At 45.6% G+C, this 26,971-nt stretch overlaps 1 non-coding gene and 1 pseudogene across 1 annotated transcript; both read right to left on the bottom strand.

The window, feature by feature from the left end:
- Positions 1-640: 640 nt before the first annotated feature.
- LOC121544477 lies at positions 641-2,763 on the bottom strand (annotated as a pseudogene).
- Positions 2,764-23,749: 20,986 nt separating this feature from the next.
- On the bottom strand, positions 23,750-23,823 carry trnas-uga. Its single transcript has one exon. It is a non-coding gene; the product is annotated as a tRNA-Ser (tRNA).
- Between the last annotated feature and the right edge of the window lie 3,148 nt (positions 23,824-26,971).

Here is a 26,971-nt window from a genome sequence, read left to right as displayed (position 1 = left end):
CCATTACTCGCCAAATACATTTGCATGTACAGGAATTTGACTCTGTGAAATGGTACTGCCACAATAAACAGAATATACAGACACACAATAAACAAATAGAATATACTGACGATATACACTGAGTGTATAAAACATTAGGAACACCTTCCTAATATTCCCCTTTTGCCCTCAGAACAGCCTCAATTCGTCAGGGCATGTCGAAAGCATTCCACAGGGATGCTGGCCCATGTTGACTCCAATGCTTCCCACAGTTGTGTCAAATTGGCTGGATGTCTTTTGGGTGGTGGACCATTCTTGATACACACATGAAACTTTTGAGCGTGAAAAACCCAGGAGCGTTACAGTTCTTGACACACTCAAACCGGGTGTGCCTGGCACCTACTACCATACCCCGTTTAAAGGCACTTAAATATTTTGTCTTGCCCATTCACCCTCCTTCTTTAACCTGTTTCCTCCCCTTCATCTACACTGACTGAATTTAACAAGTGACATCAATAAGGGATCATAGCTTTCACCTGGATAGTCTATGTCAAGGAAAGAGTTTTGTACACTCAGTGTATAGATACAGAATTTACACAATGTAAATACAGTACGAACATGGCAGAACCAGCGTCCTGGAACTACCCCCTCGATCCACATCTCAACTCAGCCCTGCCTCCCTACTGCTTGCTTGGCTCTGCCACCGCTCATTCCTCTTCAGCCAGATCCAACAGGATGCTACTTCTTTGTGTTTGCTGAAGTCAGCCACTAGCTTCTTCCATGCAACTCCTTCAATGCCGAGTAGCAACAGGGCTCTCCAGAGTGATTGGCCTGCGAAGCCCCTGCAGCCGACTTCAACTGGTAGATTCCAGGCTCTCCAACCATTCTGCTGACTCTCAAGAATGAGGGACTGGTATTTCTTGAGCTTCCGCTCATGTGCCTCCTCTATCCTCTCCTCCCAGGGCACTGTGCTTGGTGCCTCTAGAACAGACAACAATATCTGGTCTGAGACTTGTGCTTGCTTCTCTGGGAATCTGAGCTGCTTCTTGAGGTCTGCCCGCATCTCCCAGTCACCTGCTGTGGCAAGGATCCCTTTGCTCCTTATGCCCTTTGCTGCGCTCTCGCCTGACCTGAGGAAGTGGATGAAACAGCAGGTGACTTGTTTTGGCTTTCTCGTTGCTTGCTCCAGTCCCACGGCCAGCTGAGTCAATATTTGGTCATGCTGCCACCTGAATGTTCCATTGTTCAGACCTGCTTGGCAGGAGGAGAGCACGTGCTCCAGTTTGGCTGGTCATCCACATAGTGTGCAGCTGGAGCTCTCTGTCAACCACCACCTGCGGAGGTTTGTTGGTGTGGGCAAAACACTGTAAAGCAGAAACTTAATCCCCTGCCCTTCCATGTTCCAGATGTCTTTCCAGATGAGTGCCCTCTCTTGCACGCTCTCCCAGCGTGTCCAGCTGCCCTGTTTTTCATGGCTATGGCTCTGACATGCCTGCTTTCTTCCTCAGGTTTTCAGACTTCCCTCTGCACCATGCCACGGCACTTCTTTGGATCTGCTTTCTTCCAGCTTGACCTGGTTGTGCATCCCAGACCCAGCCTGCCTTGGTTTACCGCCCCAACAATGTCAGCGTGTTGCAGCTGTTCCTCTGCCTCCCTTAGCGCTCTGCTGGCTGACCACTTGCGACCCATTCTGACATCAATCTCTGCCTGGTGAACCCTCTCATCCTTGCTGTCTCGCAGCATCATAGCCTGGTGTGCTTTTGTTGCCTTGTACTCCTCTACCACATATGTAATTGGCAGCTGTAGCTTGCTGCATGTACTGTACAGACCAATGGAGCAGAAGCTTCTTTGGGCCACCAGCCATCTCCTGAGGAATTTGTTAATTCTGGCCCCTTTGGTGAGCTCTTCCAGATCCTCCAAAATCCATCTGCCTTCCGGAACTGACTTAGCTGTGATTGTCAGATCGTCCATGAATGCTCTGATTGGAGCCTGCTGGACACTGCTTGCCAATACTGCACCCTGTCTGGGCTTCTCTGCTGAATTCACGGGGAGGTTCATCGCTGCAGAAAACAGAATGACTTAGACAGCGCACACAGTCACGATACCTACCTCCAGCCTCTGACTTGAAGTTGTCAAAGTAGCACTGGAGGAGCTTCTGAAATCTTGCAGGAACATGGTAGGTCTTGAGAGTGGTTTCCACCAGGTTGTGGGGTATGGTTCCATAGGTATTGGTTAGGTCTAGCCACAGGACTGCCAGGTCTCCTTTTTTATCTTTGAGATGAGGCTTGTGTGTTCAAGGCAGCCAGACACTCCTGGAACTCAGCCCTTTTGGTTTAGTTGTCAACTAAGGTGAATTCAACATGAAATCCCAAAATATTCACAATGTCATTGGATATAGGTTAAAGTGTGGTGAAAAAAAGACTACATTAATTTGCGCTGATGACAGTCCATAGAATTTTTGTGTTGAAATGACGTGGAAACAACGTTGATTCCACCAGTTGTTGCCCAACTAGATGTATCTGTTGTCCAACAAGAATGTTGTCAGCCTTTTTGCCAGGCTTCCAAATAAGATTTTCCCTTCCACATTGAGGAGTGAGATGGTTCGGAATTGCTTGAAGTTGTTGGAGTTTTCTTATTTTGAATGAAACACCCCTCAGCAACTAGGCAGCTTTCTGCAAAGTTTTCCCTCCATGCCACTTTCAGCAGCCTCCATAGTCTCCTCCTGAGCCTCTCGCAGTACATGTGCACCTTGTACGGAATACCATTAGGCCCTGATCTTCCCATGGCCTTCTTGAGAAAGTCATTCACCTTCCACCAGCTCGGTTCCGACACCTTGAAAGGGATGGTGGGTTCATGAGTTTTGCCATCTCCTCCAGCTCCTCTTCACACCTGGGGTTGTTGTGGACTCCAGTAAGGTGTTCATCCACCGCTTCCTTCATTGCTTTGAGCTCTCCTGCAGGGGCGTTGCCAGAGGGGTGGCAGGGGTGGGACCAGCCACCCCTGAAATATGATTGGCCACCCTTAGTGCCCCCCCATTCTCATTGGGTCAGAGCGCTGTCAATCTGGCTCAGATTGGAGAGAAAAGACAGTGCATTTATTTTGGCAGTTTAGTGGCATTACAGGGCTGGCTTGAGGACCATGTGAGGACCATTTAATTTGTGTAGAAATGCAGTAAATCAGCTTCAACTTTCAAAAAAGTCCTTTGAGGGGGGTAAAGGTTTGTTGGAGGGGAAGTTACCACTGAACATGTATCTAACTTGAATATGGATCAATATGGATAACTTCAAATTGATTTAGTTAAATCAATTAGGGCAGATACAAATTAACAGTTGAAACAGTTATTCAATACAATGCAAAGCCAATTTTCAAAGCTACAGTATTTGTGATACGCTTAGCTGATTTCCCATGGCCACCCATGACTGGTTCTTGACCCCCCCCTTTGGCGACCCCCCCAAAAATAATCACTTGATCCAAGTCTCGGTTGAACATCTCCCATTCCTTCTTTGCTGATGCAGCAGGCCATTTCACAGGCTCCTTCCTGGTCTCTCCTGTGTTGGTGTTCTGTACAGATTGTCTTGTCTGTTGTGTGTCTTCCTCTTCTGTTGGTCCTCTGTCTCCCCTGGTGCATCAGTGATGTTGTGGTCGCCACCTCTTTCGTCATGCTAATGGAGATTCTAGGAACTGTGGTTTGGCTCCCGCACCGGCCTCTCCTCCGTCTCACCAGGTTGACATGTGCGTTGCACATAACTATTGGGTAGTGTACACTTCATCTTTGCCTGATGTATCTTCAGACCGCTATTGTTTTTGCAGATCTTCCCATATCTGCAGACCCTAGATAAATCACTTAGCTGTTCCGTCGTCGGTTGTCCCTCATGGGTGGTCATAACAGTGGTCTGTCCTGTAGGTCGATCATCCTATCCAGGTCTCGCCAACCTAAGGGGTATCTTATTATGTATATTTCCATAGCGAGATAGTGGGTACCTCCTTGCGAAGGTTGTGCTTAAGCCTGCCCAGATGTCAGCAGTCTTTCCTCGCTGTCACCATACTTCCATGGTTGCCAACTAGTCTTTCCTAGTCGTCACTGGGTCTCCAGAAGGGAATATAAAAAATATGATGGGGATCATCGCTGCTGTCTTACTTGACAGGTACTCGCCACCCTGTGCCTTCTGTGAGCCGGATGGCAACGCAATCACTACTCCTTATCCCCCCCCCCGCCCCGCCCCTATATATATATAGACTAAGGGAGATAATCAGCTTAGAAATGTACGCCCGTGCCTGGGAGTTAGATAGCAGGCCGTGGTAAAACCACAGTGCATTATAAAATAAACAGCTTGTGCCGACCTAACAAAGTAATGTTATTGAGTTATCCCATAACTGGCTCAGCCAAATCCGCCTACACTTTGCTTAATGTCCATCAGCTGGTGGCAGCTGGGGCCGTGGCTGCCATAATGGATGTGGCGTTGCAACGTGGCGTTGCCCACCCTGACCTCTCATGATTCCTCAGCTGCTCCACAAGGCCCATGTGTGTAGCCAGTGTGTGGTGAGTGTGTGGTGAAAGTATGGTGAGTGTTTGTTGAGTAGCATGAGGTAAGTATTTGGTTAAGCTTTGTGGAGAGAAAGATGTTTGGATGCATTTTGCCATTTCAGAGGAGGCACTGTTGCTGGCATATAAATCAAGCCACTACCAATATTTTTCCTTAAAGTACTGACTTTTCCTAACTCTATCTTTATTCTCTCTCCTTTCTCACTCTCATCCACATCTTTTCTATTTTTCTCTCTGTCACTGTGTCTCTCTTTCTCACTCAGTCTTGCCACTGGTCGTTTCCCGGCTGCTTGTCTCTCTCAGCATGGGAGAGTCAGAGAGAGGTGGGGGTGATGAAGGAGGAGTTGGGGGTGAGGGTAATCTTGTTTCTCCACCTCCTCAGACGTACATCCAACATGCCACTCCTCAGGTTCTGCATTCATGAGATCCGTGAGAGCCAATTCATTCCATCACTGTTGTCATGGCATTGTGATATAGCCGAGAGGTGAGGGAGTGAAAGATAGAGCGGGGTAGTGATTTAGCCGAGAGGTGAGGGAGTGAAAGAGATAGAGGGAGGTGCAGACACAGAAATAGATGGAGAGGTACAATGGGAGGGAAGACACGGTAATGTAGGATGGGATTTGACCAAAATATTTCTAGAATGAACAGGACACAGGCTTTACAAACAGACTGAAATATAGACTCGTTTCTAGTGACCCAGGCCTTTACATGATCCCAGTTCCATATGAAATAACCTCTCCAGAATCTGGCAGTGAAACCCCATCATGACTGCCCTCCCTACCTCCCTTCCTCCCTCCCTCTCCCTCTCTCTCTCTCCTGCAGGGCTGTTGGAAAGGGAGTATGTACAGCAGGTCCATGTTTAATTAATGGACATCTCTCTATTTTGGGACTCCATATGAAGCGCTTACGTTTTCGCCTGAGCGGGCAAAAATGTACAGAGCACACACACAAATATGTGTTTCATTTCTTCTCATAATTTTTACTCTCTCTCTCTCTCTCCCCCCTTTAGTTCTTATACACACACTATGCCATTGCACAAACTGAATACATGCACATTTCAGCATCACCTAACATCACTTTCCGTCTCTTGTACACTTTCCAGTCCCCTCTCTCTCTCTCTCTCTCTCTCTCTCTCTCTCTCTCTCTCTCTCTCTCTCTCTCTCTCTCTCTCTCTCTCTCTCTCTCTCTCTCTCTCTCTCTCTCTCTCTCTCTCTCTCTCTCTCTCTCTCTCTCTCCATGTCTCTCTCTTACACACACATACACACACACACATTGACACATGAACACTCACACATGCATATTTCAAACTGTCTCTGACGTGAACCCCCACTCTACCCTCCCCCAGACTAGATGCTACAAGATGAATCAATTTGCACAACAGCAGCAGAGGGAGCTGGAAGGCGAGGGGGAGATGGAGAAAGGGAGATAGACAGACAGACATGCACCATCAGATATTTCCATTTAGATTCATATTGTAATCTCTTACATATGACAGAAGGATGGACGGACACATATTGAGAGAGAAAAAAAACATACACATGGAGACAGGTCTCATGAGGCACTCTAGGAATATGTACTGTATGTTTATATGGTCTGCAGGCTTAAACTGAACCAGTTAATATCATCAGACATGTTATTAATGGACAATCCCTTGAAAGAAAGGTGAAAATTATCCCATCTTGGAGCTGATCCTTCGTCAGTATTGTGAGATAATTCTAATGTTAAGGAAAGATTTGAATGGGAAAAGCTGATCCGAGAGCAGCACTCCCTTTCATTCAATCCTATTAGTATCGACACATGCTCCAACGATGCACTTAACGACCGTTCTCTCTGCATGGTGTTTTGGGAAACGCATGTTACATCTTCGGCCGTTATAGGAAAGATGCATCGTTAAAAACAACCGTAAACCTAAGTTCCATCGCCATCGGGAAACCGGGTCTGGTCATTAATTACTACAGATCAGCCTGACCTTAGGGAGCCAGGGCTCACCCAGCACATTAGGATGGAAAACTCACCTCCTCCTCCCAACCAATTGTCCTATGACACCCCCATCAATCTATGTAAACCAATCCCCAGAGCGTTCTTAACACAAGATAAAACCAGACAGGCCAGTTAAACTAGCCCGTTAGTTTGTTTGAGTGTGTGTGCATGTGTGTTGCAAGTTGTGTTGAGCAGACCTGAGCTGAATGATTACATATGATGCTGGAATGAAGAAAAACATTTTTATCAGCCTGGGTCGTTTTCTCTATACATCCTTCTCTCTCAGGGAAGTGGAATGTAGCTCCATATAAGTGAAATGTGGGTCTGGTTACCTCCACATTTGTATGTTGGGGAAACATTGGATAGCCTGGAATGTTTAGAAATTAGCCCCTGTTGGTTCAGTGGAGGAAATTTGATCTCTCCCCAAAATCAGCAACATCAACATCAATCATACACTAAGAGAGATCCCTTTCATCCAGAACACCTTCACTGTCACGCCCTGGCTCTGGGGACTCTTATATGTTGAGCCAGGGTGTTAGTTTATATGTGTAGTGTCTATGTTTTGTTTTCTATGTGTTCTTTTCTAGATCGTGTGTTTCTGTGTTGGCCGGGGTGGTTCCCAATCGGAGGCAGCTGTGTCTTGTTGTCTCTGATTGGGAACCATACTTAGGCAGCCTGTTGTGCAGTTGTCATTTGTGGGATCTTGTTCCGGAGAGGTTTGTGTTTTGTTAACCTTAGGACTTCACGTATCGTTTTGTTGTTTTGTTATTGTTGAAAAGTACTCATTAAAAGATGTACGCATATCACGCTGCGCCTTGGTCCGGTTCTTACGACGATCATGACATTCACGTCACAATGGACCTTATAGCATCCATAGCTCACATATCCTTACATTCCAGATTTTATCAGCCATATCCAACCCATATCCAAGATATTATACACCCTTCATAACTCATGCATCAGGCCACATGCTGTGGAGAGAAATCCAATTGCACCAGTCATACATGGACCAAGCTGAACATCTTAACGTTGTGCATGTCACGTGGTCATGTTACACGTATACATCTATAGACCTAAATCCTCCCATCGCATCAATACAGGGAAGGAGATCTCATCATATTATGACCATCTACATTTATCACATTCATTGTCATCCAGTTCAATCTGATTATCTGCCACACCACAGACCTTTGGTCCGCAGGCTGATCGGCTTACTGCTGTGTGGCCCAGCCCAGGGGTGACAGGGTTACACAATCAAAATCAAATCAAATATTATTTGTCACGTACACGGTTTACAGTAGGTATAAAAGATGCAGCGAAATGCTTGTGTGCTAGCTCCCTCAACATTGCAGTACAATAATCAATATCAATAATAAAGAATCAAATAATAAATAACCAGTAATAGAAGAGGTAGTATGCATAGTAATAGCCTTATATGTACACAATAGGATATACAGTATAGGTAATGAATGTGCTATGTCAAGTATGACTGTATTTACCAATATAAAGTGGGTCCCCAGCAAACAGAGGCCGTCTTGAGGACATTGGGTGACGTTCCCATTAGGTCCCTTAAGTTCTCTGGGGGACCTTTGTCTAGTTTTCTGTAAGTTCCTAGGACGTCACTGAGGACCATGTCAGGAACTTTTTAGGACGTTCTCATGACTTTCATTTTACTAGTCTTTAGGACGTTGCGTGATGGTCCCAAGAAAACATTCTCTGGCGGTCATTTTTATAGTTCCCGATTTGTCCCGGTGACGTTTTTGGGATGTTGTGTCATGGTCCCCTTAAGGTCCCCTGAACATTCTTGGGACGTTGTGTCATGGTCCCCTGGAGGTTTTGTCTAGTTCCCAGTTTGTCCCGGGGACGTCCCCGAGAACGTTTTTAGGACACTCTGAGGATGTTGTGTAATGATCCCCTGAAGGTCCCCTGAACGTTCTTGGGACGTTGTGTCATTGCCCTCTTGAGGTTTTTGTCACTTGATGGTCCCAGGTGTCCCAAACCATTATAAGGGGTTTTAAGGTAAGTGGTACGCTGTTATATTTATTAACTTAGTAATGACTTTTTAATATGACCCCACCTGGGATTTGAATTTATAATCTCTGGGTTTAGGGTATGCTGATCTTTCTGCTGTGCCACAAAGTCTGTAGAATTTCAGAAGTCCCCTACACATTCATTACCTATAATACATCTCTACACTTAGCTAAAGAGTGCCATCTGCGATGCTATTTTAGTTATCAGTTAATCAGAATATTCTCTCATTGATTTTATTTACTTATTTCAGCAATTTGAGTTTGGGTTTTCAGTATAATTGTCTAATGTTGGTGGGGCATATTATTGTTTTAATGTTACTCCTGAATCACTATGATAAATATAATAGTTTTTCTTCAGTGTATTTTTAACAGAGCTGAGATTTACTTTGAAGTGCAAAGTGTAGGAATAGGCCTACAGGTGAAATCAGTCATTGATACATACTGTACATGGTGGTGTAGCAGGAAGATCGGAATGCCATGAACCAAGAGATTGTGAGTTAAAATCCCAGGTGAGGACATGTTAAATAATGACTGTATGAATAAACATACACAATATAATCATGTAATAATGTACCGTATGTCAAAGTGTTAAATATGTAAGTTGAAAACACTATGTTAAAAGCACTTTTTGTGTGTGGGTGTCCCTAGCATTGCCAAAAGACAAAGAACTGTGACTGGATCAGGGCCTTCATGGGCTTGGCAACAGTAACAAGGAGTGATGTGTAATGAAACTAGAGTGCGTGTGCCCTGGGTAAAACATTTTTTGGGGAGGGAGAACGTTTCTTTGCGACCATCAGGTGACGTCCCCGAGACAAACTGTGAACTAGACAAAAACCTCCAGGGGACCATGACACAACGGCCCAAGAAAGTTCAGGGGACCTTCAGGGAACCATGACACAACATCCCAAGAATGTCCCTGGGACCAACCGGGAACTAGACAAAACCTCCAGGGGACCATGACACAACGACCCAAGATTTTTAAGCCTGAGACCTACCCAGGCCCGATTGCTTCTGCCAAATTTAAGGCCGGCCCTGCCCGAAACCCGAAATCAGAAATAACTGTTAGTAAATTCATTTGCTGCTCCTCTCTGTCTGTCCCTTGCTCCCTGTGCTCAGCTGGCTCTGCATGCTCTCTGCTAATGGCGCTCTGAGTCTGTAAGTATCCATAGCAATGGCTCCGCTTGGGCTGCTCTGCTCAATGAAGACACATGATAGAGCAGTTAGCTGTTAGCTACTTTTCGTCACACTAAACTCAGACAAAACTGAAGGAACATTATTATTTTCTATTAAATAATCTCTCCTGTCTTATATTTGACGAGGTTGAAGCACTTCTGACATCATCTTATGATCTTAGTCAGATATGACTGTAGTGAGCAGCAGAGCACGAACAAATGGCTCAGCTTCAAAATGTTAGTGATCAATTTAGTGATACCCGAGCCCTGCCTGTACCCTAGTTATTGATGGAAAAATAGGCCCTACCTGGCCCTAACCCGATGTATAATGTTGGGGCCCGTCGAACTCGGGTCGGGTAGCAGAACTAAAGGTTGTGCACGCCGAGGAACTCGAATCTCCTCCCTGTAGGCTGTCTTGTCACTGTCGGCAATCAGGCCCAACGGAGTCGTGTGTGGCCATGCAGTCATGGCTGTACAAGGAGTACAGGAGGGGGCTGAACACATACAGTGGGGAAAAAAAGTATTTAGTCAGCCACCAATTGTGCAAGTTCTCCCACTTAAAAAGATGAGAGAGGCCTGTAATTTTCATCATAGGTACACATCATGACAGACAAAATGAGGAAAAAATATCCAGAAAATCACATTGTAGGATTTTTTATGAATTTATTTGCAAATTATGGTGGAAAATAAGTATTTGGTCAATAACAAAAGTTTCTCAATACTTTGTTATATACCCTTTGTTGGCAATGACACAGGTCAAACGTTTTCTGTAAGTCTTCACAAGGTTTTCACACACTGTTGCTGGTATTTTGGCCCATTCCTCCATGCAGATCTCCTCTAGAGCAGTGATGTTTTGGGGCTGTCGCTGGGCAACACGGACTTTCAACTCCCTCCAAAGATTTTCTATGGGGTTGAGATCTGGAGACTGGCTAGGCCACTCCAGGACCTTCAAATGCTTCTTACGAAGCCACTCCTTCGTTGCCCGGGCGGTGTGTTTGGGATCATTGTCATGCTGAAAGACCCAGCCACGTTTCATCTTCAATGCCCTTGCTGATGGAAGGAGGTTTTCACTCAAAATCTCACGATACATGGCCCCATTCATTCTTTCCTTTACACGGATCAGTCGTCCTGGTCCCTTTGCAGAAAAACAGCCCCAAAGCATGATGTTTCCACCCCCATGCTTCACAGTAGGTCTGGTGTTCTTTGGATGCAACTCAGCATTCTTTGTCCTCCAAACACGATGAGTTGAGTTTTTACCAAAAAGTTATATTTTGGTTTCATCTGACCATATGACATTCTCCCAATCCTCTTCTGGATCAACCAAATGCACTCTAGCAAACTTCAGACGGGCCTGGACATGTACTGGCTTAAGCAGGGGGACACATCTGCACTGCAGGATTTGAGTCCCTGGCGGCGTAGTGTGTTACTGATGGTAGGCTTTGTTACTTTGGTCCCAGCTCTCTGCAGGTCATTCACTAGGTCCCCCCGTGTGGTTCTGGGATTTTTGCTCACCGTTCTTGTGATCATTTTGACCCCACGGGGTGAGATCTTGCGTGGAGCCCCAGATCGAGGGAGATTATCAGTGGTCTTGTATGTCTTCCATTTCCTAATAATTGCTCCCACAGTTGATTTCTTCAAACCAAGCTGCTTACCTATTGCAGATTCAGTCTTCCCAGCCTGGTGCAGGTCTACAATTTTGTTTCTGGTGTCCTTTGACAGCTCTTTGGTCTTGACCATAGTGGAGTTTGGAGTGTGACTGTTTGAGGTTGTGGACAGGTGTCTTTTATACTGATAACAAGTTCAAACAGGTGCCATTAATACAGGTAACGAGTGGAGGACAGAGGAGCCTCTTAAAGAAGAAGTTACAGGTCTGTGAGAGCCAGAAATCTTGCTTGTTTGTAGTTGACCAAATACTTACTTTCCACCATAATTTTCAAATAAATTCATTAAAAATCCTACAATGTGATTTTCTGGATAAAATATTCTCAATTTGTCTGTCATAGTTGACGTGTACCTATGATGAAAATTACAGGCCTCTCTCATTTTTTTAAGTGGGAGAACTTGCACAATTGGTGGCTGACTAAATACTTTTTTCCCCCACTGTACCCCTGGGGGCCCCTGTGTTGCCTACCCTCACCACCTGGAGTCTGCTTGTCAGGAAGTTCAGGATCCAGTTGCAGAGGGACGTGTTCATACCCAGGGCCTTGAGCTTAATGACAAGCTTGGAGGGGACTATGGTGTTGAAAGCTGAGCTGTAGTCAATGAACAGAATCCTCACATCAAATCAAATTGTATTTGTTACATGCTTCATAAATAACAGGTGTAGACTAACAGTGAAACGCTTACTTACGGGCCCTTCCCAACAATGCAAAAACTGTTTTAAAAAAAGTAAAAAATAATAATAAAACGAGGAATAAATAGAAAAATAATAAAACAAGGAATAAATATACAATGAGTAACGATAACTTGGCTATATACATGGGGTACCAGTGCCGAGTCAATGTGCAGGGGTACGAGGTAATTGAGGTAGATATGTACTGTACATACAGTGCATTCGGAAAGTATTCAGACCCCTTTACTTTTTCCACATTTTGTTATGTTACCTCCTTACACAACATACAGCATAATGACAAAGCGAAAAACAGGTTTTTATATAAAGAAAACAATAAAAAAAAACGTTTTATATAAGTGTTCAGACCATTTGCTATGAGAATCGAAAGTGAGCTCAGGTGCATCCTGTTTCCATTGATTATCCTTGAGATGTTTGTACAACTTGATTGGAGTCCACCTGTGGTCAATTCAATTGATTGGACATGATTTGGAAAGGCCCACACCTGTCTATATAAGGTCCACAGTTGACAGTGCATGTCGAAGGAATTGTCCGTAGAGCTCAGAGACAGGATTGTGTCAAGGCACAGATCTGGGGAAGGGTACCAAAAAATGTCTGCAGCATTGAAGGTCCCGAAGAACACAGTGGCCTCTATCGTTCTTAAATGGAAGAAGTTTGGAACCACCAAGACTCTTCCAAGAGCTGGCCGCCCGGCCAAACTGAGCAATCGGGGGAGAAGGGCCTTGGTCAGGGAGGTGACCAAGAACCAGATGGTCATTCTGACAGAGCTCCAGAATTGGGAGAACCTTCCAGAAGGACAACCATCTCAGCAGTACTCCACCAATCAGGCCTTTATGGTAGAGTGACCAGACGAAAGCTACTCCACAGAAAAAGGCACAAGTTTTCCAAAAGGCACCTAAAAGATTCTCTGGTCTGATGAAACTAAGATTGAACTCTTTGGCCTGAATGCCAAGTGTCACGTCTGGAGGAAACCTGGCACCATCCCTACGGTGCAGCATGGTGATGGCACCATCATGCTGTGGGATGTTCCGTAGGGGAGTTGCAGCGATGGGACAAGACTGTAACTACCAATTCGATATTGGGGTAAAAGTACAAAAATAAATACAAAAAAAGGCTCTGTGTGGCCCAGCCAGAGCCCGGACTTGAACCTGATCGAACATCTCTGGCGAGACATTCCCCATCCAACGTGACAGAGCTTGAGAGGGTCTGCAGAGAAGAACGAGAGAAACTCCCCAAATACAGGTGTGCCAAGCTTGTAGCGTCATACCCAAGAAGACTCGAGGCTGTAATCGCTGCCAAAGGTGCTTCAACAAAGTACTGAATACTTATGTAAATGTGATATTTCCGTTTTTTATTTTTTAATACATTTGCAAACATTTCTAAAAAACAGTTTTTGCTTTGTCATTATGAGGTATTGTGTGCAGATTGATGAGAGAGAAAAAAAATTGAATCTATTTTAGAATAAGGCTGTAACGTAACAAATGCACTGTATAGGTAGGGATAAAGTAAATAGGCAATTGGATAGATAATAAACAGTAACAGCAGCATATGTGATGAGTCAAAAGAGATTAGTGGAAAAAGGGTCAATGCAGATATTCCGGGTAGCTATTGGTTAACTACTTAACAAACTATTTAGCAGTCTTATAGCTTGGGAGTAGAAGCTGTTCAGGGTCCTGTTGGTTCCAAATTTGGTGCATCGGTACTGGTTGCCGTGTGGTAGCAGAGCGAACAGTCTATGACTTGGGTGGCTGGAGTCTTTGACAATTTTTAGGGCTTTCCTCTGGCACCGCCTGGTATAGAGGTCCTGGGTGGCAGGGAGCTCGGCCCCAGTGATGTTCTAGGCCATTTGCACTACCCGCTGTAGCACCTTGCAGTCAGTTGCCATACCAAGCGGTGATGCAGCCAGTCAAGATGCTCTCAATGGTGCAGCTGTATAACTTTTGAGGATCTGAGGACCCATGCCGAATATTTTCAGCCTCCTGAGGGGGAAGAGGCGTTGTCGTGCCCTCTCCATGACTATGTTGATGTGTGTGGACCATGATAGTTCCTTGTGGACACTGAGGAACTTGAAGCTCTCGACCTGTTCCACAGCAGCCCCGTCGATGTGGATTGGGGCGTGGTCGGTCCTCTGTTTACTGTAGTCTAGGATCAGCTCCTTTGTCTTGCTGACATTGAGGGAGAGGTTGTTGTCCTGGCACCATACTGCCAGGTCTCTGACCTCCTCTCTGTAGGCTGTCTCATCGTCGGTGATCAGGCCTACCACCGGCGTATGTTCTAAAAACGTAATGATGGTGTTGGAGTCATGCGCGGCCACGCAATCGCGGGTGAACAGGGAGTACAGTGCAATAGAGATTGCGTCATCTGTGGATCTGTTGGGGTGGTATGCGAATTGGAGTGGGTTCAGGGTGTCTGGGATGATGGTGTTGATGTGAACCAAGACCAGACTTTCAAAGCATTTCATGTCTACAGATGTGAGTGCTACAGAGCTGTAGTCATTTAGACAAGTTACCTTGGTGTTCTTGAACACAGGGACTATAGTGGTTTGCTTGAAACATGTAGGTATTACAGACTGGGCCAGGGAGAGGTTGAAAATGTCAGTGAAGACACTTGCCAGCTGGTCAGCGCATGCTCTGAGTACGCCTCCTGGAACAGCTGGTGCCCTCATGCATAGTTCAGTGTTGCTACCCCCAAAGCGCGCATAGAAGGTATTTAGCTCGTCTGGTAGACTTGCGTCACTGGACAGTTCGCGGCTGGGTTTCCCTTTGTAATCTGTGATAGTTCGCAAGCCCTGCCACATCCGACGAGCATCAGAGCCGGTGTAGTAGGATTCGATCTTGATCCTGTATTGACACTTTGCCTGTTTGATGGTTCGTCAGAGGGCGTAACATGATTTCTTATAAGCGTCTGGATGAGTGTCCCGCTCATTGAAAGCGGCAACTCTAGCCTTTAGCTCAGTGCGGATGTTGCCTGTAATCCATGGCTTCTGGTTGGGATATGTATGTACGGTCACTTTGGGGACAACGTCGTTGATGCACTTATTGATGAAGCAGGTGACTGATATGGTAAACTCCTCAATGCCAGCGGATGAATACCGGAACATATTCCAGTCCGTGCTAGCAAAACAGTCCTGTAGCTTAGCATCCGCTTCATCGGATCACTTCCTATTTGAGTTATTGCTTGTAAGCTGGAATCAGGATGATAGAGTTATGGTCACATTAGCCAAATGGAGGGCGAGGGAGAGCTTTGTATGCGTCTCTGTGTGCGGAGTAAAGGTGATCTAGAATTGTTTCACTTGTAGTTGCACAGGTGACATGCTGGTAGAAATTAGGTAAAATGGGATTTCAGTTTTCCTGCATTAAAGTCATTGGCTACTAGGAGCGCCGCCTCTGGGTGAGCATTTTCTTGTTTGCTTATGGCCCTATACAGCTCATTAAGTGCTGTTTTAGTGCCAGCATCGATTTGTGGTGGTAAATATACAGCTACGAAAAAAATAGATGACAACTCTCTTGGTAAATAGTGTGGTCTACAGCTTATCATGAAGTGTTCTAACTCAGGCGAGCAGAACCTCGAAACCTCCTTAATATTAGAGATCAATTCCCAGTTGTTGTTAACAAAGAAACACATCCCCTCCTCTCAGCCATTCTGTCCTGCCGATGTATAGAAAAAACTGCTCGATTTATATACTGAACAAAAATATAAACGCAACATGCAACAATTTCAATGATTTTACTGAATTGCAGTTCATATAAGGAAATAAATCAATTGAAATCAATTCAATAGGCCCTAATCTATAGATTTCACATGACTGGGCAGGGACGCAGCTATGGGTGGGCCTGGGAGGGCATAGGCCCACACAATTCGGAGCCAGGCCAACCCACTGGGGAGCCAGGCCCAGCCAATCAGAACAAGTTCTCCCCACAAAATGGCTTTATTACAGACAGAAATACTCCTCAATTTCATCATCTGTCCGGGTGGCTGGTTTCAGACGTACTGCCAAATTCTCTAAAACGACATTGGAGGCTGCTTATGGTAGAGAAATTAACATTAAATTATCTGGCAACAGCTTTGGTGGACATTCCTGCAGTCAGCATGCCAATTGCACGCTCCCTCAAAACTTGAGACATCTGTGGTATTGTGCTGTGTGACAAAACTGCACATTTTAGAGTGGCTTTTTATTGTCCCCAGCACAAGGTGCACCTGTGTAATGATCATGCTGTTTAATCAGCTTCTTGATATGCCACACCTGTCAGGTGGATGGATTATCTTGGCAAAGGAGAAATGCTCACTAACAGGGATGGAAACAAATTTGTGCACCAAATTTGAGAGAAATAATATTTTTGTGCGTATGTAAAATTTCTGGGATCTTTTATTTCAGCTCAAAAAACATGGGACCAACACTTTACATGTTCAGTATATTTACCATGTCCTTGTTCAATCACGACTCAGAGAAACATAGGATATTACAGTTATTCAGATCACGTTGATAGGATAGTCTCGAACGGAGCTCATCCAGTTTATTCTCCAGTGATAGCACATTCACCAATTATGCGGAGGGTAGAGGCGATTTATCCACTCTCCGATGTTGTCTCGTCAGGTATCCTGCACGCCGGCCTCTATAGCGGCTTCTCCTCCTTCTTCGAGCGTCAGGGATTTAGGTCTGGTCTGCGATAATCAATATGTATTTCGCCTCCGACTCATTGAAGTAGAAGTCCTCATTCAAATGGAGGTTAGTGATAGCTGTTCTGATGTCCAGAAGCACTTTTCAGTCATAGGAAACGATGGTGGAAACATTATGTACAAAAAAAGTTAAGATCACCTAAATTTTTTTTACAAAATAGCACAATTGGTCAGAGCCCATAAAACGGCCACCATTCCCTCTGGCGCCATTATAGATTCCATAGGTCTTGTCCAGGTGGGATAGGGCAGCGTGCATAGCAATGGCGTTTGCAACATCTGTGGATCTGTTGGGTCGGTATGCAAATTGGAATAGGTTTAGGTTTAAGTAAGGTGGAGCTGATGTGGTCCTTGACCAGCCTCTCAAAGCACTTCATGATGACAGAAGTGAGTGCTACAGGGTTATAGTCATTTACATTTACATTTACATTTTAGTCATTTAGCAGACGCTCTTATCCAGAGCGACTTACAGTTAGTGAATACATATTTTTTTTATACTGGCCCCCCGTTTAGGCAGGTTTCCTTTGTTTGCTTGGGTAAAGGGACAATGGCAGACATCTTGAAGCATGTAGGGATCACATGCTGGGACAGGGAGAGGTTTAATATGTCTGTAAACACTACAGCCAGCTGCTCTGCGCATGCTCTGAGGACGCGGCCGGGAATACCATCTGGGCCAGCTACTTTGCGAGTAGTCATACACTTGAAGGTCTTACAGAGATCAGGAGCTCACAGTCCTCTTCAGCAGCAGAGGCCCTCGTAGGAGGATTGGTGTTGATCACACCCAAGGACAATCAGATGACACATTCCAGCTGTTACACCCCCCCAAAAAAAAAAATCTCACCCACCACCCCCACAGAGTGGTTGACCCCTACACCCCCTCTCATACGAATATAAAAGTACAGTAGGCCTACATTACAAATTTAGCTTACCAAAGTTACCTTAGAACAAACCAGGCTTCATTTTTATCAATATCATGCAAATCATTACATGTGGTAAAACCAAATTTGCCACTGAAAATGTGGGTAATTCACTGGGGAGTTGAGATCAGCTGCTTGCTGGTCAAATGTACGTGCAGTGCAGCCAAGCATTGTTGACTGTTTTTTTTAAAGCTATGGCGACAATTTCAGAATGTAAAAGGTTGTTACTGGAATTTCAGGTTAAAAACTAAATAAAACAAGTCTTAAATATAAGGAATACATTTCAGCTGTTTCAAAAACCTTGATCTGCTATTAAGATTTCTACTACAGGAGCATTTCGCTTGAAGAGACCATTCTGTTTACATCTAACTGCTCGAAGGGGGGTACTCTCCGATCAAGTCTCGCCCACGACCTCCAGAGGTGGTGTAGTAGACATGAGTATTTCACAAGTTTAGTAAAAGGTCTAGAGAATCTATCGTAGTGTAAAAACGCCCTAAGTCATCCCTGGAGGAAGAAAGAAACGGGCAGAGAAAGTGACGCGGTGTTCCTTTGGAACCATTGGAAGAATGTCTCTCTTCTTGTTAGAGAAGCAGGCGCCTCTCATATTGTACCTGTCAGCTGGAGATATACTCGCCCGGCTTTGTTTTTACATATCTGTGTGCCAGGGCTGTTCCTCAAGCTCTGACAAGGGGTGAATGTATGGGGGAATAATATGGGCAGAAACAGTAAATCCTCTGGGGTCTGACTCCACCTATTCCCTGATGATACATGGCCGTAAATATACCCCCCAGCTCCCCCCATCACCACCTCCAGCCTGCCCCTTCACTACTGATCAATAGATAATCAATCACCTCCAATCAGTCCATCAGGCAGCACTGGCCGTGGCCAGACAGAGCTTGCTATGGCTAGCCAGGCCAGGCTAGGCTAGTGGAGGTCAATGCTAGCTGACCATATGTGAGTGTTGAACAAGCCCCAGCTCCCAGGCTGCCAGTCATGGTGTTATTAATCTCACAAGGAGAGGAGAGGGAAGGAGAGGGCGCCCAGCAGCCCTCCAGGCTGGAGACTCCTCCTAACCTCATTTGCATGACTGACATTTGAGTTCCCCAGGTAACAACACAAACCTGTGGGTGGAGAGAAGACACTGAGAAGGGAGGTGGGTTTGCTCATCTATGGTCGTTAGGGGTTAGTCTCGCGTAGCCATACCTCCAAATTCATGTTGTCACGCCAAAGCCTGGTTCTCAACAAGGCTAGTAAGGGGTTGATACCTGAATTTTTTTTTATCTTCCATGTCTTTACACTGTCAGTAAGTATCTGAGTGTTATGGAATAGTAGCAACAGAATCACATCTCTCACAAGAGCTCCTCTAGCCTTTGATGCACATTTTGGCCATGCCTATATACAGTATAAATTATGCTTAGCTTCAAGTTACTATCACAAAACCATTGCCCTGTATTCATTACTGAGAATGTTGAATCACGTTTAGACTGCTGACTCTGTTAGCAGAGTAATTGCATTCAGGGGGTGGGGTTAAAAATAGGTCACAGTCAAACGAGCTCTTCACATTGTCATGATGCTCAATGACAACCCAGCTGCAATGGCAGATGGGTAAAACATGTAATTGGAGCAAAATGAACCAAAAATGAAAATCAGAGTAAAGCTGGTTGAGGTACAGATGTAGGACCTTCATTTGACCTATATTGTCACAGCAAAATGATCCTGCAGCAACAGGATTTTAATGTTTAGTCCATAATGTTGCTTGATCTGTGGTTAGGCTATTAGCGATTTTGTATTGTCACATACACCAGATAGGTGACAATACAAAAAAGCAAACACGTTTGGTGTTCGCCAAAAGGCATGTGGGAGACTCCCCAAACATATGGAAGTAGGTCCCCTGTAGCTCAGTTGGTAGAGCATGGCGCTTGCAACGCCAGGGTTGTGGGTTCGTTTCCCACGGGGGGCCAGTATGAAAAATGTATGCACTCACTAACTGTAAGTCACTCTGGATAAGAGCGTCTGCTAAATGACTAAAATGTGTTGTTTTACAGGGTCAGACATAGTAGTATGGCACCCTTTGAGCAAATTAGGGTTAAGTGCCTTGCTCAAGGGCACCGTCAGATTTTTCACCTTCTCTGCTCTGGTATTCAAACCAGCGACCTTTCGGTTACTGTCCCAATGCTCTAACCGCTAGGCTGGCTGACACCTACAGTGCCTTGCAAAAGTATTTATCCCCCTTGGCGTTTTTCCTATTTTGTTGCATTACAACCTGTAATTTAAATGGATTTTTATTTGGATTTCATGTAATACACAAAATAATCAAAAATGGTGAAGTGAAATGAAAAAGATAACTTGTTTCAGGATAAAGCCCCTAAATAAGATCTGGTGCAAACAATTACCTTCAGAAGTCACATAATTTGTTAAATAAAGTCCACCTGTGTGTAATCTAAGTGTCACATGATCTGTCACATGATCTCAGTATATATACACCTGTTCTGAAAGGCCCCAGAGTCTGCAGCACCACTAAGCAAGGGGCACCACCAAGCAAGTGGCACCATGAAGACCAAGGAGCTCTCCAAACAGGTCAAGGACAAAGTTGTGGAGAAGTACATATCAGGGTTGGGTTATAAAAAAATATCAGAAACTTTGAACATCCCACGGAGCACCATTAAATCCATTATTTAAAAAAATCTGTCCATAGGACCACTTTAAGTCGTACACTCCACAGAGCTGGGCTTTACAGAAGAGTGGCCAGAAAAAAGCCATTGCTTAAAGAAAAAAATAAGCAAACAGGTTTGGTGTTCACCAAAAGGCATGTGGGAGACTCCCCAAACATATGGAAGAAGGTACTCTGGTCAGATGAGACTAAAATTGAGCTTTTTGGCCATCAAGGAAAGCGCTATGTCTGGCGCAAACCCAACACCCCGAGAACACCATCCCCACAGTGAAGTATGATGGTGGCAGCATCATGCTGTGGGGATGCTTTTCATCGGCAGGGACTGGGAAACTAGTCAGAATTGAAGGAATGATGGATGGTGCTAAATACAGGGAAATTCTTGAGGGAAACCTGTTTCAGTCTTCCAGAGATTTGAGACTAGGACGGAGGTTCACCTTCCAGAAGGACAATGAACCTAAGCATACAGCTGAAGCAACACTCGAGTAGTTTAAGGGGAAACATTTAAATGTCTTGGAATGGCCTAGTCAAAGCCCAGACCTCAATCCAATTGACAATCTGTTGTATGTCTTAAAGATTGCTGTGCACCAGCGGAACCCATCCAACTTGAAGGAGCTGGAGCAGTTTTGCCTTGAAGAATGGGCAGAAATCCCAGTGGCTAGATGTGCCAAGCTTATAGAGACGTACCCCAAGAGACTTGCAGCTGTAATTGCTGCAAAAGGTGTCTCTACAAAGTATTGACTTATGGGGGTTGAATAGTTATGCACGCTCAAGTTTTCTGTTTCTTTGTCTTATTTCTTGTTTGTTTCACAATAAAAAATATTTTGTATCTTCAAAGTGGTAGGCATGTTGTGTAAATCAAATGATACAAACCCCCAAAAAATCAATTTTAATTCCAGGTTGTAAGGCAACAAAATAGGAAAAATGCCAAGGGGGTGAATCCTTTTGCAAGCCACTGTACCACACACGTCTCATGTATGGACTCCATATGAGTGGTGGATACTGGTCGGGTGAGGTTGTGTTTCTCTAGCGGGAGGTAAGCTTGGCTTCTTATATGGTGTCGAGTAAAGCTTAAACCATGTATTTAGATTGTAGGTAGGTATTGTAGTTAGGTATTGTAGGTAGTTTATCTAGGTAGTTATTGTAGGTTATTGTAGGTAATTATTGTAGGTAAGTATTGTATTCGGCTGAGCCCGGTGAAGCATGAGGCTAGCGAACCCACTACCTGGACCAATAAAGCTAGCTAGCTAGCTAGCGGGTAGCTACTGGTAACAATTAGCAACTGTGGATAGTTGTTTCCAATGTTATTTCACGCTTAAGAATACATGTAATTATGCCAGCTAGCTACCTACCATTCAGCTGTTTTTCTAACCTCATTATCTGAAGCGTTAACGTTAGGTAGTTAGTAGCTACTGTACTCGAAATGTAGCTAGCTTGTTGCTACCTGGATAGCTAACTAAACAATAGCTGGAACGACCTAGCTGTAATATTTGGAGACACTTTCTCTCCGTTGGGACAGACGCGAACTGGCTGAATCGATTCAGTGGCTAGCTTTGCACTTAACTGGCTAACAGTAGCTACTAAGGGTAAGTTATAACCTACATTTATTTTTGTTTTGTTTTTACATACTGGTAACCAGAGTCGTTCAAGGGAATTCGGGACATGGGTGACTAGTTAATGTTAGCTTGGCTCTCTCTGTGTGTTTCGTGCCGTGGGAGGAGGGGTTGGTTCGATGGCAGAGAGCAATGGCTAGCTAGTATGCTAACTATTCTAGCTAACTAACTGGCTGAATAAGTTAACGACGTACTCACTCAAACTGTCAAAACTAACCCAAAACTTTACACAATGTTAGACACGGACACGAATGATCTGTTTGGCGTGTTAACACACTGGTGGTTTGTTGTAATCGAGTATTGGTGCTAAACCGTGTTATTGGAGGCTGGCATGCTAGTTGGCTATGGCGTCATAGGATTCGGTGCCCTGGACGGTTTTCACGGAAGAATACTCTACCAAGTTAGCTAGCTGAATAAACTAAGTTAGAGTCTATTCCTAGAAAACATTGAACCGCTGTAGTTTACAACAATTATCATTTCTAAAGTGGAAGTTGGGAGAGTGTTTATTATTTGAGTGTTTCAGTGAAACGTAAGTGAGGGAGGCCCCGCTCTCTCGATTTCCCAGATGTTTAGTTCGTTTCATTTCGATCTCCTTTGCATTATTGTAGCCTTTTCTGTAGCCTGTCAACTATGTCTATCCCTGTTCTCTCCTCTCTGCACAGGCCATACAAACGCTTCACACCGCGTGGCTGCTGCCACTCTAAGGGTGGGTGAGAGAGCGGAACTGCCGTTCTGCGGCCAACAAGGCAGAGTTCATCTCAGCCTATGCTACCCTCCAGTCCCTCGACTTCTTGGCGCTGACGGAAACATGGATTACCACGGAAAACACTGCTACCCCTACTGCTCTTTCCTCCTCTGACCATGTGTTCTCGCATACCCCGAGAGCATCTGGCGGTGGCACAGGAATTCTCATCTCTCCCAAGTGGACATTCTCTCTTTTCCCCCTGACCCATCTGTCTATCTCCTCATTTGAATTCCATGCTGTCACAGTCACTAGCCCATTTAAGCTTAACATCCTTGTCATTTATCGCCCTCCAGGTTCCCTTGGAGAGTTCATCAATGAGCTTGACGCCTTGATAAGTTCCTTTCCTGAGGATGGCGTGACAGTTCTGGGTGACTTTAACCTCCCTACGTCTGCCTTTGACTCATTTCTCTCTGCCTCCTTCTTTCCACTCCTTTCCTCTTTTGACCTCACCCTCTCACCGTCCCCCCCTACTCACAAGGCAGGCAATACGCTTGACCTCATCTTTACTAGATGCTGTGCTTCTACTAATCTCACTGCAACTCCCCTCCAAGTCTCCGACCACTACTTTGTATCCTTTTCTCTCTCGCTCTCCTCCAACACTACTCACTCTGCCCCTACTCAGATGGAAATGTGCCGTCGCAACCTTCGCTCGCTCTCTCCCGCTATTCTCTCCTCTTCCATCCTATCATCTCTTCCCTCTGCTAAATCCTTCTCCCTCTGATCTCCTGATTCCGCCTCCTCAACCCTCCTCTCCTCCCTTTCTGCATCTTTTGACTCTCTATGTCCCCTATCCTCCCGGCCGGCTCGGTCCTCCCCTCCTGCTCCGTGGCTTGACGACTCATTGCGAGCTCACAGAAGAGGGCTCCAGGCAGCCGAGCGGAAATGGAGGAAAACTAGACTCCCTGCGGACCTGTCATCTTTTCACTCCCTCCTCTCTACATTCTCTTCCTCTGTTAAAGCCACTTTCTACCACTCTAAATTTCAAGCCTCTGCCTCTAACCATTTTACATTTTAGTCATTTAGCAGACGCTCTTATCCAGAGCGACTTACAGTTAGTGAGTGCATACATTTTTCATACTGCCCCCCCGTGGGAAACGAACCCATAACCCTGGCGTTTCAAGCGCCATGCTCTACCAACTGAGCTACAGGGGTTGCCAACTTCTCCTCCCTGCTGAATCCTCCTCCTCCTCCCCCTCCCTCTCTGTGGATGACTTCGTCAACCATTTTGAAAAGAAGGTTGACGACATCCGATCCTCATTTATTAAATCAAATGACACCGCCCTACCCTATGCTTTGACTTCTTTCTCCCCTCTCTCTCCAGATGAAATCTTGCGACTTGTGACGGCCAGCCGCCCAACAACCTGCCCGCTTGACCCTATCCCCTCCTCTCTTCTCCAGACCATTTCCGGAGACCTTCTCCCTTACCTCACCTCGCTCATCAACGCATCCTAGACCGCTGGCCATGTCCCTTCCGTCTTCAAGAGAGCGAGAGTTGCACCCCTCCTCAAAAAACCTACACTCGATCCCTCCGATATCAACAACTACAGACCAGTATCCCTTCTTTCTTTTCTCTCCAAAACTCTTGAGCGTGCCGTCTCTAGCCAACTCTCCTGCTAACTCTCTCAGAATGACCTTCTTGATCCAAACCAGTCAGGTTTCAAGACTGGTCATTCAACTGAGACTGCTCTTCTCTGTGTCGCGGAGGCTCTCAGCACTGCTAAAGCTAACTCTCTCTCCTCTGCTCTTATCCTTCTAGACCTATCCGCTGCCTTTGATACTGTGAACCATCAGATCCTCCTCTCCACCCTCTCCGAGTTGGGCATCTCCGGCACTGCTCACTCTTGGATTGCGTCCTACCTGACAGGTCGCTCCTACCAGGTGGCGGGGTGAGAATCTGTCTCCGCACCACGTGCTCTCACCACTGGTGTCCCCCAGGGCTCAGTTCTAGGCCCTCTCCTATTCTCTCTATACACCAAGTCACTTGGCTCTGTCATATCCTCACATGGTCTCTCCTATCATTGCTACGCAGACGACACACAATTCATTTTCTCCTTTCCCCCTTCTGATAACCAGGTGGCGAACAGACATATCAGTGTGGATGTCGGATCACCACCTCAAGCTGAACCTCGACAAGACGGAGCTGCTCTTCCTCCCGGGGAAGGACTGCCCGCACCATGATCTCGCCATCACGGTTGACAACTCCATTGTGTTCTCCTCCCAGATTGCAAAGAACCTTGGTGTGACCCTGGACAACACCCTGTCGTTCTCCGCTAACATCAAAGCGGTGACCCGATCCTGCAGGTTCATGCTCTACAACATTCGCAGAGTACGACCCTACCTTACACAGAAAGCGGCACAGGTCCTAATCCAGGCACTTGTCATCTCCCGTCTGGATTACTGCAACTCGCTGTTGGCTGGGCTCCCTGCCTGTGCCATTAAACCCCTATAACTTATCCAGAACGCTGCAGCCCGTCTGGTGTTCAATCTTCCCAAGTTCTCTCATGTCACCCCCTCCTCCGCACACTCCTCTGGCTTCCAGTTGAGGCTCGTATCTACTACAAGACCATGGTGCTTGCCTACGGAGCTGTGAGGGGAACGTCACCTCCTTACCTTCAGGCTCTGATCAAACCCTACACCCAAACGAGGGCACTACGTTCATCCACCTCTGGCCTGCTCGCTCCCCTACCTCTACGGAAGCACAGTTCCCGCTCAGCCCAGTCAAAGCTATTCGCTGCTCTGGCACCCCAATGGTGGAACAAGCTCCCCCACGACGCCAAGAAAGCAGAGTCACTGACCACCTTCCGGAGACACTTGAAACCATACCTCTTTAAGGAAAACCTGGAATAGTATAAAGTAATCCTTCTTCCCCCACCCCCCATTAAAAAAAAAAATTAAAAAAAAAAAGTGGTTGTCCCACTGGCTATCATAAGTTGAATGCACCAATTTGTAAGTCGCTCTAGAGAGCGTCTGCTAAATGATGTAAATGTAAATATGCTTATCACCCCTCTGCTTGAGGGCCTTTTCTCTCCCCCACTGTCTGAGTTCTCCACCCGGCTGGATGTTGGAGAGTATATACAGTGGGGGGAAAAAGTATTTAGTCAGCCACCAATTGTGCAAGTTCTCCCACTTAAAAAGATGAGAGAGGCCTGTAATTTTCATCATAGGTACACGTCAACTATGACAGAAAATTGAGAGAAAATAATTCCAGAAAATCACATTGTAGGATTTTTTATGAATTTATTTGCAAGTTATGGTGGAAAATAAGTATTTGGTCACCTACAAACAAGCAAGATTTCTGGCTCTCACAGACCTGTAACTTCTTCTTTAAGAGGCTCCTCTGTCCTCCACTCGTTACCTGTATTAATGGCACCTGTTTGAACTTGTTATCAGTATAAAAGACACCTGTCCACAACCTCAAACAGTCACACTCCAAACTCCACTATGGCCAAGAAACAAAGAGCTGTAAAAGGACACCAGAAACAAAATTGTAGACCTGCACCAGGCTGGGAAGACTGAATCTGCAATAGGTAAGCAGCTTGGTTTGAAGAAATCAACTGTGGGAGCAATTATTAGGAAATGGAAGACATACAAGACCACTGATAATCTCCCTCGATCTGGGGCTCCACGCAAGATCTCACCCCGTGGGGTCAAAATGATCACAAGAACGGTGAGCAAAAATCCCAGACCCACACGGGGGGACCTAGTGAATGACCTGCAGAGAGCTGGGACCAAAGTAACAAAGCCTACCATCAGTAACACACTACGCCGCCAGGGACTCAAATCCTGCAGTGCCAGACGTGTCCCCCTGCTTAAGCCAGTACATGTCCAGGCCCGTCTGAAGTTTGCTAGAGTGCATTTGGATGATCCAGAAGAGGATTGGGAGAACGTCATATGGTCATATGAAACCAAAATAGAACTTTTTGGTAAAAACTCAACTCGTCGTGTTTGGAGGACAAAGAATGCTGAGTTGCATCCAAAGAACACCATACCTACTGTGAAGCATGGGGGTGGAAACATCATGCTTTGGGGCTGTTTTTCTGCAAAGGGACCAGGACGACTGATCCGTGTAAAGGAAAGAATGAATGGGGCCATGTATCGTGAGATTTTGAGTGAAAACCTCCTTCCATCAGCAAGGGCATTGAAGATGAAACGTGGCTGGGTCTTTCAGCATGACAATGATCCCAAACACACCGCCCGGGCAACGAAGGAGTGGCTTCGTAAGAAGCATTTGAAGGTCCTGGAGTGGCCTAGCCAGTCTCCAGATCTCAACCCCTTAGAAAATCTTTGGAGGGAGTTGAAA

Source organism: Coregonus clupeaformis, chromosome 29 (assembly GCF_020615455.1).
Source record: "Coregonus clupeaformis isolate EN_2021a chromosome 29, ASM2061545v1, whole genome shotgun sequence".
Taxonomy (NCBI): domain Eukaryota; kingdom Metazoa; phylum Chordata; class Actinopteri; order Salmoniformes; family Salmonidae; genus Coregonus; species Coregonus clupeaformis.
Note: the sequence above shows the minus strand (reverse complement) of the source record. Positions and strands in the feature narration are given on the sequence as shown.